Source organism: Leuresthes tenuis, unplaced genomic scaffold (assembly GCF_036924035.1).
Source record: "Leuresthes tenuis unplaced genomic scaffold, fLeuTen1.0.hap1 SCAF_15, whole genome shotgun sequence".
Lineage (NCBI taxonomy): Eukaryota > Metazoa > Chordata > Actinopteri > Atheriniformes > Atherinopsidae > Leuresthes > Leuresthes tenuis.
This window is the reverse complement of record NW_027325369.1, coordinates 17,895,712-17,906,763: the sequence shown is the minus strand read 5'-3', so window position 1 is coordinate 17,906,763 and position 11,052 is coordinate 17,895,712.

The window sequence follows — 11,052 nt, the reverse complement described above, 5'->3', positions numbered from 1 at the left end:
CTACACTGTGTCTGTGCTGCAGGACGATCTGGGCAATCATAGTTTATAGGACTCTGCTTTTTTAGCTTTCAGCTCGGAGTAAACACTAACATAATGGCATAAAGATTTGATAAAGCCCGACTTAATTGAGCCCATACATCGAAGGAGGAATAGCACCAGCTGGTTGAATGCAACCAGACAATGCATGCACAAGAGCCACGAAATCCTTGCAGCTCGAAATTCGATATTATTCTCTAATGACTTCAAATGGAGTTGTATGGTGGTGTGTATGCAAGTTATCGTAAGACAAAAACTACCGTCATGGAAAAAAATGTAAATCCTTTTGCTCCTCCCGCTTTGCTGCAGAACAGTCATCGGCTGAACGAAATGACTGATCTGAATGTAGAGTCGTTGGACCAAAGAAGTTTTCCTTTTCTGAAGACTGAAAGATTAATGAATTCATAAAAATCGTACAGAGTAGTTGATTGATTACCTGATTTTCTCTGAAAAATAAAAGGCTCAGTGATGTAAAATCACTGTAAAAGCCGGCTAAAGTCCATCCTATGAGTCTGGATCTAAGTTACAACAGATTAATTATATTCCAGTTATTGTATGATGGGAGGATAAATAAGGGAAGAATAAGTTCCATAAAGCTCTGGGGTACTGCATTTAGAACTACTCACCAAAAATTTTACTTTTAATTAGCTTTCAGTCCTCTCACTCTGCTTTTTATCCCCCCCTTTTCTTCTTCATTCCTCTCTTTCACACATACAATGTGGATAAATGCACTGATCATAGTGGATAAACCTTTGTTCCGGTTCCCATCAAATCCTTTTAATTCGACCTCCACACGGCTAGAAGTGCTGAGAGAGGTGGAGAGGTTTCACACTCCACTTGCAGGACTATATTTAGCCGTTTTGTCAACTCTTGACAGAGTGAAAAGCAAGAGATGAGAGGCAGCACAGAGAGGTGTCATATTTTAATTTGTTTTCTCTGTGGAAAATGAAACGATCACAGCAGTCAGCTAAATGTCCAAAAATTCACAAGCTCGTGGATAAACGTGCGCACGCTCAACACACGCTTCCTCCGAAAAGATCCCCTATCGAACACGGAGGAGGCAAAAACAGCCTAACTGAGACGTTTCACGTGGGAAGATGATGTTGTTTTGAAATTAGGAGCCGCTTCTCCCACACAATGCCTAAGTGAACCGTGGAAATTAAAGAAGCTGTGAAATGAAATTTTAATTGGAAAATCCAATGTAAAGGAATAGTTTGACATTTTGGGAAATATGCTTATTTGATCTTTAGCTGAAAATAAGGTGAGAGTAGATACCAAATCTATTCATTTATTATTTATTCATATTTACTAGTTCTGCCTCCCATTGGCATTGGTGAGAACAGAAGATCCAGGTGGACAAGCTCATTTTCAACTGGTGATTTGGTCAGGGGTATGAGAGTGGGTACAGATAACTTGACAGACAAGAATGTTCACAGTCAATTTATAAAGCTGAGGCTCTAAAACTAACAGCAACAACTTGCCAAATAAAGGGAGAGATATTGATCAGTCTGCAAGACAGCTATCAGCTCACTGCAGTCTCACTGTGTGGGGCAGATGTCTGCAGTCCTATTTAAAAAATATACCAGCCTTATCATCTCAGGAAGCTGTTATTATCAAAAATTAGATTCCTGGGTATCCTGGATGTGCTGAAACCTCCAGAGCACTGAGGATTAAACTGTTACCTCTGGCAATAGGAAGCCAATTTTAATTTGGTTGTTTTAGTGCATGTATCTGGGTTTAAAAATGATGTTTAAACGTGCTAGTTTTAGTGTAAAAAAAAAAAAAAGACAAGGTAAAAGACAACCAATATTGACTTGTGGGAGTCTTTTCAACCAAAATAGGTTGTTATTCAGAAAGAAAAGCTAGACTTTCACTTTCACTTGATAGGTGCCACCTACCTACACGCTTTATCAGAAAAGTTACACCCCACTCCAACATGGCAACATCCCTAACTCACAGTAGCAGCCTCCCTGAGCAGGAAATGTTCACTTGGCCTCCAAGATACCAGTCTGATAGGATCTGATTACATCTGTGGGAAGCAAGCCCAAACCACAAAAATCACACAAGCCCTAAAGGATTTGTTGGTAACATCCCATTCCCTGAAAATCCAGGCAACAGATGTTTTTGGTCCATGCCATGACTGGTGAGAGATCCTTTGGTCACATAAGGTGGACCTACTCAAGATTTGACAGATGACTATAATGTTATAGTTGATTGGTGCATCTCGTCATGATATAAGTTGTTTGCAGCTGTTTTGGGGTTTAAAATATCATATATTGGACCTTTAAGTCGCTTTAATTTTTTTTTTAGGAATTTTACCCAGTGACAAGGAAGCTTTGAAGGATCCCTGTGATTTTGGGCTTGGGCTTGGGCTTCTTTAATCACATCAATAAAACTTGGCTGTTTACACCCTCATCGACCAGTAGGGGAAAGACGGCGCCCATGGGGTCGAGCGGGCTTGAAAAAGAACAACGTGAGAGTGCCATGATGAATAGAAAAAAAGCAGCAATTCGAAAAAAAAAAACAAATTGCTTCACAGTGGCTAAGTTCTAAAGCACAAAAAAACAGACCCTGTGCCCTCGCACAAACCTGTAGGTAGGTGCCACATTGACATATCTGCGTAAATTTAGCTAAAGGGAAGTTTTTTGAATGAACACAAGTCTGCAGATAAGATGGTAGGGAACAAGAAAACCTTTTTAATGAAAATGTGCTTGTGGTCGAGTCAACAAGAAGATAAAGGAGACCATCCAACCCGAGCACATAGACAGGTTTTCTTGTTTAAAAGCATTACTGGTTGCACATTTAGGAGCGAAAATGCTGTAGACAGTCATAGGATTGTAATAATCTTATTCAGTAAACTTATATTTTCATTGTTTTTCAATTCTAGAAGACTTAATTAAATAACTATATATATATTTTAAAAAAGCACTATTTCATAGTTCACAGTTTTGATCTTGTAGAAAACGTGAACTCAAAATATTTCTGAATGATGTTACTGATTTTCAACATTGGCCGTGTTTCTGCTCTCCTTATTTGACAATATCAGTAGCATGGTAGTGGCATTTTCTTAATTGGGATTGATATGTGACGACATTCACGACAACTTTACAACCTGCAACAGCTAACCGAAACGACACCTACAGTACAAGGTGTCAAGTACACCTTGAACCCCACATAGTCAGGAAAAGAGTTGAGATCTCAGTTTCTCGGAATATTTGGGCAAAGATACTTTCGTTGTCCCCATCTAAGTATAGTGCAGCTTCAAAGCAGGTCACGAATGACAGATTTATTGCTAGAAATGCTGCGGTTCAAGCGAACAATGTAATCAGTTCCTGCCACCGTCCCAGACTGAACAGGCTGTCATATTTCTAAGCGAGTAATTACATGGCCTGATATACATCACTGAGAATGTCGCTGAGTGTTTTTACAAAAGAATAAAGGCGTGCAGGGAAGTCCTTAGATGCAAAAATTCATATTCACTATGTAGTTTTAAGAGATTAGAGTTATGACACAGCATCTAAGTTTGGGATTTTAAAACTTGAAGTGGGCAGTGCAGAGACTTTGCCACCTTTGAGACTTGCAGAGTCCACACTTTGCTCCTCTACTGGCTTGAAGCCAGTTTATTTCTGCTCCTGGCAAAGGACTAAGACATCCTTTGGAATCTTTAACACTTTGGAATCAAAACAATCTTTTTAGACGTTGTCGGTGTAACAGCAAGCAAGGGCTGTATGATTGGTGATGGTCCTCAGACCAGAGTAGGAGTGGCCAGTGCTTGTATATTAAAAAGATGCCAGTGTCTGGATGATGACATGAAGCAGACTTGAAAACAGTAGTGCCGAGTCCCTTTTTTGGCATTGAACGAAGATTACAGATTTGATTATGAATAAAAACAAGTTTCTGTCTCACTTTTTCACCAGTTGTTGTGTAACTATAGAGAATTATCAGTTAGTAACTGGGTGTAAACACAGAGCGGTGCTTTACTGTATGAACATTTTACTGCAGAGGACAATTACTTAGCTATGTGAAGAGGTTGAAACATCTTCATACCATTTCATTTTCAGTTGATGACAACATGAAATACAGGATATTGATCAAAGCTGCTGTATAAAGCAGATATGTTTGTTTCAAATTCCTCTCAGAGACACGATTGTACAACTGGGGACAGAAGGGACACAGAGAACACAGAAAGAGAGTGTGGAAGTATCTGAGTGGACCCCTGATATATCCATTCTTAAATAATGATATGAATATTTTGTTGAGGCGACCGCGAACTATGCTCTGGAAATCACAGCGAGTCCCTGCAAAATTTACAGCTTCAGGGGCTTCAATTATTCAAGTATCATTCCTTTGACAATATTTTTCCATCACGGGGCAATTTAGCCATGTCGCAAAATCTGGACTTTTCAGCCTCGTCTGCATCTGAGAGCACTCATCGCAGCGTGTGAGGAGAGGAGCACATCCACATCTAGGACAGAGGCACCTGATACCAGAGCAGAGGGGGAACACAGGCAGCAGTAAGGGACATTTGTGTGTGTGTGTGTGTGAGGGGAGGGGACTCATTTTGTCATCCCTTTTTTGTATAATTGGTAAGTTGTGCAATTGATTTCTGTCCCCGTAATTCATTTTGGATCATTGTCGTTGAATACATCAGAACAGAAGAGGTTTGAAGTCTGCGTAGATTACACCACTTAAAACCAAAGGAGCAGTAGCCGTCCAACATGAAGATAAAGGAACATTTTCCCCAACACAGTTTGCAAAATCCCACGAGGTGCAGATCTAAGGATCAGAGACACCCCATAAACAACACTGTGGTTTAGAGTCCCCCCCCCCCTCCCTTTTTTTACTTGCAGCAAACATTGTGTGTGTATCTGAGAGACATCACACATACACATTTACAAAACCTACCTGTAGAAGTCACCATCTGGAGGACCCATATTCGGCTGTGCAGCAAAGCCCCCTGGGAAAACAGAAGACAAAGATATGACATCATGTCATAACCATGATGTCAAGAGACACCTCTGACCCCAGCAGTGATGCAGTCAGCACTGCCAACTGCAACAAAAGAGTCGGTATAGGGGTCGAGGTAAGGGGAGAAAGTCCAACTCTACAGTCTGTCCTCATTCCCATCAGAAAACCATTCATCACCTGCTTTTATAATCATCAACAACAAAATCATGATCATGCAAGAGAGACGGTTTTCTGCTCATCCATGGCACAAAGCTATACATGTAGGAATCTCTGTAGAAATCTCCTTGCAAACAGCCTATAAAGTATAATAAAGAGTAGGAAGGTGAACGAGAATGGAAGTTAACAGTCGGAAATGAGTTCCACTTACCTTCGAGCGCACTGACTTCAATCCACTTCAAGTAAAAGCCCCTATACGACATTATTACGGAGGGAAACAGTATAACAGAGCTTTTCCTCTAGATTAAAACCCAGAGCAAGTATCTAAATTGCCGGCGACAGGTAAATTGCGCAGCTCCATCACCGAAGTAAACCTCATTTCAATTCATATAGGTGAACAAACGGAGCGTACACTGAACACTGCTCACCTTTCAGACTGAAGAATATCTCAGCAACCTGTTTGAGAGACTCTCTTTCTTGTCTTTCAGAACTGCGGAGGGTCCCGACGTCCGCGAACAACGCTTCTCCACACACATTAAAACTCCACTGGTTTCCTCCGCAGCACCTGTGAGAAATTAAAGGCGCCCGGAGCCAGTCTGCACTCGCCTCACAACCGGAACCATCACGTCATGATCCGTTGCAGGTTAGCCCCGTTCACTCACAGCCGGGTGCAGGTGAGGGCCTGTGGGCTTTCTCCCTGTCAGTGGAGCGCTGTGCATGGATGAGACGGGGCAGCAGTTAGGATGCTGAGTGTCATAGCTCGACATGGCTGCGTCCTCAGCGGGGCTTTCAGGGGGAGGTTTGGCACCAGCCGCCGCTGATCCCGGTGGGGCGGGGTGCGAAAACTGCGAGGGGGAGCGCCAGCGTGAGTTCAGTGTGTGTTTGCACTTAATTCGGAGGATAGAATGGGGTGGTGGTGAGCTGAGGTTGGTTAACATGCTCAAATGAAAGCTAAAACAGCTGCAACGGGCTAATAAACGGAGCCGTTTATGTTGCCACCTGTCTGAGTGTGTTTCAGAAGACGGAAAGATGCCAAACTGACCCAGCCTGCATATCAAATGCCAGGCAAGGTTGAAATGTTTTTGACAAAATTGACTGGGAAAAACAAAAGGTACATAGAGGATTTGAGGCACTTTAAAGTCTGCAAATGTAAGCACTGATTAAAATGTGGCCATAAACAGCTTAAAATTAAGCTTCAAATCAAATTCTCAAATCTCTGCCAAACATGATATTCCCACCCTAAGTTTTCCCAAAAAAGTCAAGTTCAGTGCGAACTACTAAAGCATCACTGCAACACAATGAGAGAAATCAAGGGACGCCAATAGACTACTGTTCTTTTATTTGCTCTCAAATTAATGATCACAAAAGGCCCCCAGTAAGGCTTTACATAACAGCGATTACAAGCTTCTCCATTTTGGCTGTGAATGCCCTCCAATTAAAGCTCAGATTCTAACACGGGGCATTCACAGCCAAATTGAAGAAAATGTTTAGGAATTACAGCCTCTCTTTTGAAAGACTGAATTTTAATTAGGTAATTAACTCGAAAACTGAAACTGTTCCGTGGACTGGTGTGGGCCCTTACCTCATTATTTTTCTAACAATTAGACAGGTAAAAGGTCTTGGAATTGATTCCAAGAGTGGCATTTGCATTCAGAAGCTGTTGTTGTGAAGCGAGGGCATGCAGCCAGTGCAAGAAACAGACTGTCCTCATTAGACAACTGCAACTTAAATATAAAAGTAAATAACTAAAGTAACAGAAATTGCATGAGCTCTAAAGTATTTTCAGAACCATCATAAGGAAATGCACAAAAATGTAAGAAGTGAGAGCTCTGGAAGAACATTTTATATTTTTAGAGCAGTTGCTTCTACAGGTTATTTGGCCACTGACCTTTTGGAAAAGGGCTGCAAGACATTTACATTAACATTCAAAAGATAATTATTGTACTGGCTGTGATTTACGGCAAACCTTTTCTGGTACGTGATTGCAGGTGAAAATCATAAAAACAAACCCGCTTCACTTAACTTGTTGTGCACTACCTGGCAACCCAAAAGCTGTGAATATAAACTGGTTTACAACTGATCTCGACATTTCATGAAGCGCGCCACCGACACCTCTCAGTGTATGCCGCGTGAAAATATTGGCACAGAGAAGAATATCTCGAGCACGCGGAGCGCAGTGTGTTCGGAAAGAATGTGAACAAGTGAGATCTCAGCAGGCCTTTGTTTGAGATAAATTTGGGGGCTGTTAACATAACATTCAAAGTGTGCAGTCACATCTCACAGGAAGCAGAAGAGTTCACGACGAATAAAGGGCAAACAGTAATCACTGCCAATGATACATGCAGCATAAATCTCATCTTTTCAAGCTTTTCGGCTGGAGCCAGCTATCTCAACCTGCTTATGCAAACAAGGTTCCTCCTGACCATAATAAAACCCCAATAATGAGGAGCTTTAGTCTGCATGGCTACACTTATTTAAGCATAATCTTGATCCAGTAAATTACTTGTCTCTTTAGCATTTCTCTGCCTCAGTGTGCCTCCACGGCAAGTTGAGCTAGCTTTATAGCAGGGGGCTGATGAAGGCAGCGCCAGTGGGGAGCTCTAAGATTACCGCTCAATTGAATAAAGGAGTCGACACATTACACCAGCTTAGATGATACACCCCACTGCACAGATTAATTTAAAACCACCACTATGTCATACACGGCGCATGGAGGCACACACAAACGTGGCCAGCCCCCCTCTTTAACACAGTCTTCACCTCCATCTCTCTCTTCTTGTTCTTGCTGCACACACACAGGCTCACAGCCACTCAGTGTGGCCTCTGCCTCACCACTTGAGTTCATTACTGCCTTGGCAGGGTTCCTTAGATGAAATTAGAAAGACAATAAGAATGACACAGAGTGCAGGCGGTGGAAAGTTTACACGGGGTTAAATCAAGAGTGCGAGTGTGGGTTTGTGTGCGCGCAAGCTGAACAAATCTAATCTAATCTTCGCTGATTCATGGGCAAGCTTGTCTGCATGCATTTGCGATACACTTCCTCTTAGCGTATGTATCCAGTCTAAGAGATGGAGACAGAGAGCGAAAGAGACAGAACAGCTTCTGACAGGGGTACACAGCATGAGCACAACTCTCTGGGACAAAGTCACAAAGCTTTTCTTAGCAGGACCACCAGTTACCGCCGACAAGCAGCCTAGAGTTCATTTATGGGCACCACTACTTGTGACACAGCCACATAGCTCGAAGGCTGTATTGCGACCTCCTCATCCGAAGCGCTGAGACACTGCTGTGCCCTCTTGCGTAGCTGAACAACAGGAAACATCACAATGTCATTTCCCCAAAAGGCACAGATGCACATGGAGTCAACAGCAAATAAAAGTATAGATGAGCTGCTCCATGTTCAAACTGCTCAAATACACCTAAAAAAATAAATAAAAAGAGGGTAAAGATGGTTAAACATCTGCTAAGCTTCATATTTGAATATTATACTCAATTCTTGCTTTGTTTTTTTTCTTCACATTACTGAAATATGATTCATTAGTCATAAAAATGAGTCATAATGGACCTTCACGCTTCATCCACTCTGAAACACATCATTTCAGCTCATCAGTTCACAGACTTCACTGAAAAATGTGGTTTGAGCCCAATTCCAAACTACGATACGAGAGTTGAGAGCATGAACATCGACTGCAACACAGATGCAGTTTTGTGCATTTGTTTCTCTTGTGCATTTGGTCATTCAATCAAAAAACTAATTTGGTTTTCTTTCTTCACATTAAACTTTGTAGTCGGCTGTGCCAGGAGCAGGAGACCGTGTTAGGAAACAAGCAGACAGCGAAACGGGACCAAAACAGAGAGTTCAGATGAATCGTTACTGTGTGTACTTCTGCATTAAAATGACCTAAAACACCACAAGAATTTCACACGTGTTGTGAAACTAGACAAAAAGAAACCTTCTGAACAAACAAAATGAAAATATAACTCGCCATTTTTTTCTGAAAGAAAATGATCAAGTATTTCATGTGGAAAAACTTAGGAAACAGTTAGAGGTGACAGAGGTGCGCAGACACAGATTAGCTGTTCATTTGAAGGTGGAATGAACCAAGAAAGAAAACTTAAAAAAACTCACAAATTAAGTCCAAAACAGGACACGTTTGCTTATGTTCAAGCAGACAAGCCAGAAGGCTGCAGACAAAAAGCATGCATGTGCGGAAAAGACCGTAACGGAACTTTTAGCTCTGGATTTTCTTTTTAAAAGCATAGTGGAAATACCATCATGGCTTATGTGTTTTTTTTTTAAAAAGTCAAACCGGAATGGTTTGCCTTGATTTATGATTTAATAAACTCTGAGATTTAAAAAAAAAAAAAACATCTGTCCATGGATTGAATCTCAGGAGACAGGGAGAATAAAACAAGACATTCTACCAAAGAAGAATTATGTTCAAGTTTTAGAATAGGAGACAAAGTTGTGAGCTCAATCCAATAGGGATGATGTGGAAGGGCCTGAAGGGAGCAGTTCAGGTGAAGGAACCCTCCTACGTAACCAGAGTTGAAGCTGATGATGTGATGTGCCAAACTGATTAAAAACAAAGGCAAAGGCTTATCCATTATGTTTTAGCCTGAGACAAATGGGTTGCAGTTGATAAAACCCATAAAAGATGTCTATGCTATGCTTTAGGCCCCATCTATGCATTGATATGCAAACTATATAGCTATAAGGAGAATTACAGCGACAGCAACTCGTGTTACGTTGGTAAAAGCACAAAAAGGATTCTCACTGGTACTCGATAAAATAAATAAGTAAACGAATGAAAAACAAAGTGAAGTGCCTTCAATAACATCACTAGATTGAGAGATTACTGAACCTAGATGGGAAATCCTCTGGGACAAGTGAGGCAAGAGCAAAATTAGATTAGTTTTAGTCCTCGGATGGAATGCAGTGCACACAGTTCAGGTGAGACATGGCAGCAGTGGAAGGAGAACTGAAGCTGTCCTGGAGCTAAAAACCCAGCGGTTTCTGTGCTATTGGGTCACAACTGTAATGCGATTCTTCAATGTTTCCCCTTCAAAGCTGCAGTATCTCCCATCTGATATAATGTAGGACAAATAACTCATGCTTAATATTCTGTATTCTCCACAGAGGAGCGGACTGTTGCCGATCCACCAGGGAGGCACAACTGAGATCACAATAAGCTGAAAGCTAATTAGATCCGTTTGTCATCGCTGGGATTCTCTGTGGGGCCCCGCAGTACCACATCTTGCAACCATACACCCAAAACGCTCAAAAATGAATTCCACACTGTATCAGTAAAGAGAGGCCGCGGCAGAGGTGTATCCGAGTTCATTTTAACTGGACTTCCCTTTTATTTTGCACTGCTGTGACTAAGGGAGACGTCCCTGTGGGGGTATCAGCCAATCCTGACAGCATGCTTTACTGGGCTGAGCTCTCGATTGGTTTTTAATTACAATCTCGCATGATCTTTTGGAATTTTAAGATAACGAAATGGGGAAAGGACCTGCATGGTTAATAGTAGGAACGCCCTGTTTTGTATGGACAGGCCCCAGATTGTCTCAGCTCATGTCGTGGATTTTCTTGGGAGAGCTTGATGGGGAAAACCTAAAGTTTTAAGGGACCTTTAAACGTTGTTAAGTTATACTCTACATTCCTTCAAAGCCTCATTGATCGTGGACTTTTCACTGAAGAGGCTTGTGATTTACAGTCTGTCGTGCCTTCTCAAAAGCCTAAAGATAATTCACAACCAACACACTGATATAAATCACATATCGAAAAGTAAGTGTGTGCGTGGGAGGGATGCGTTCCCGTGTATAGAATTATACTGCTTTGAGCTGGCAGCAAGACTAGAAAAGCATGAGATAGATGCAGGAGGTTTA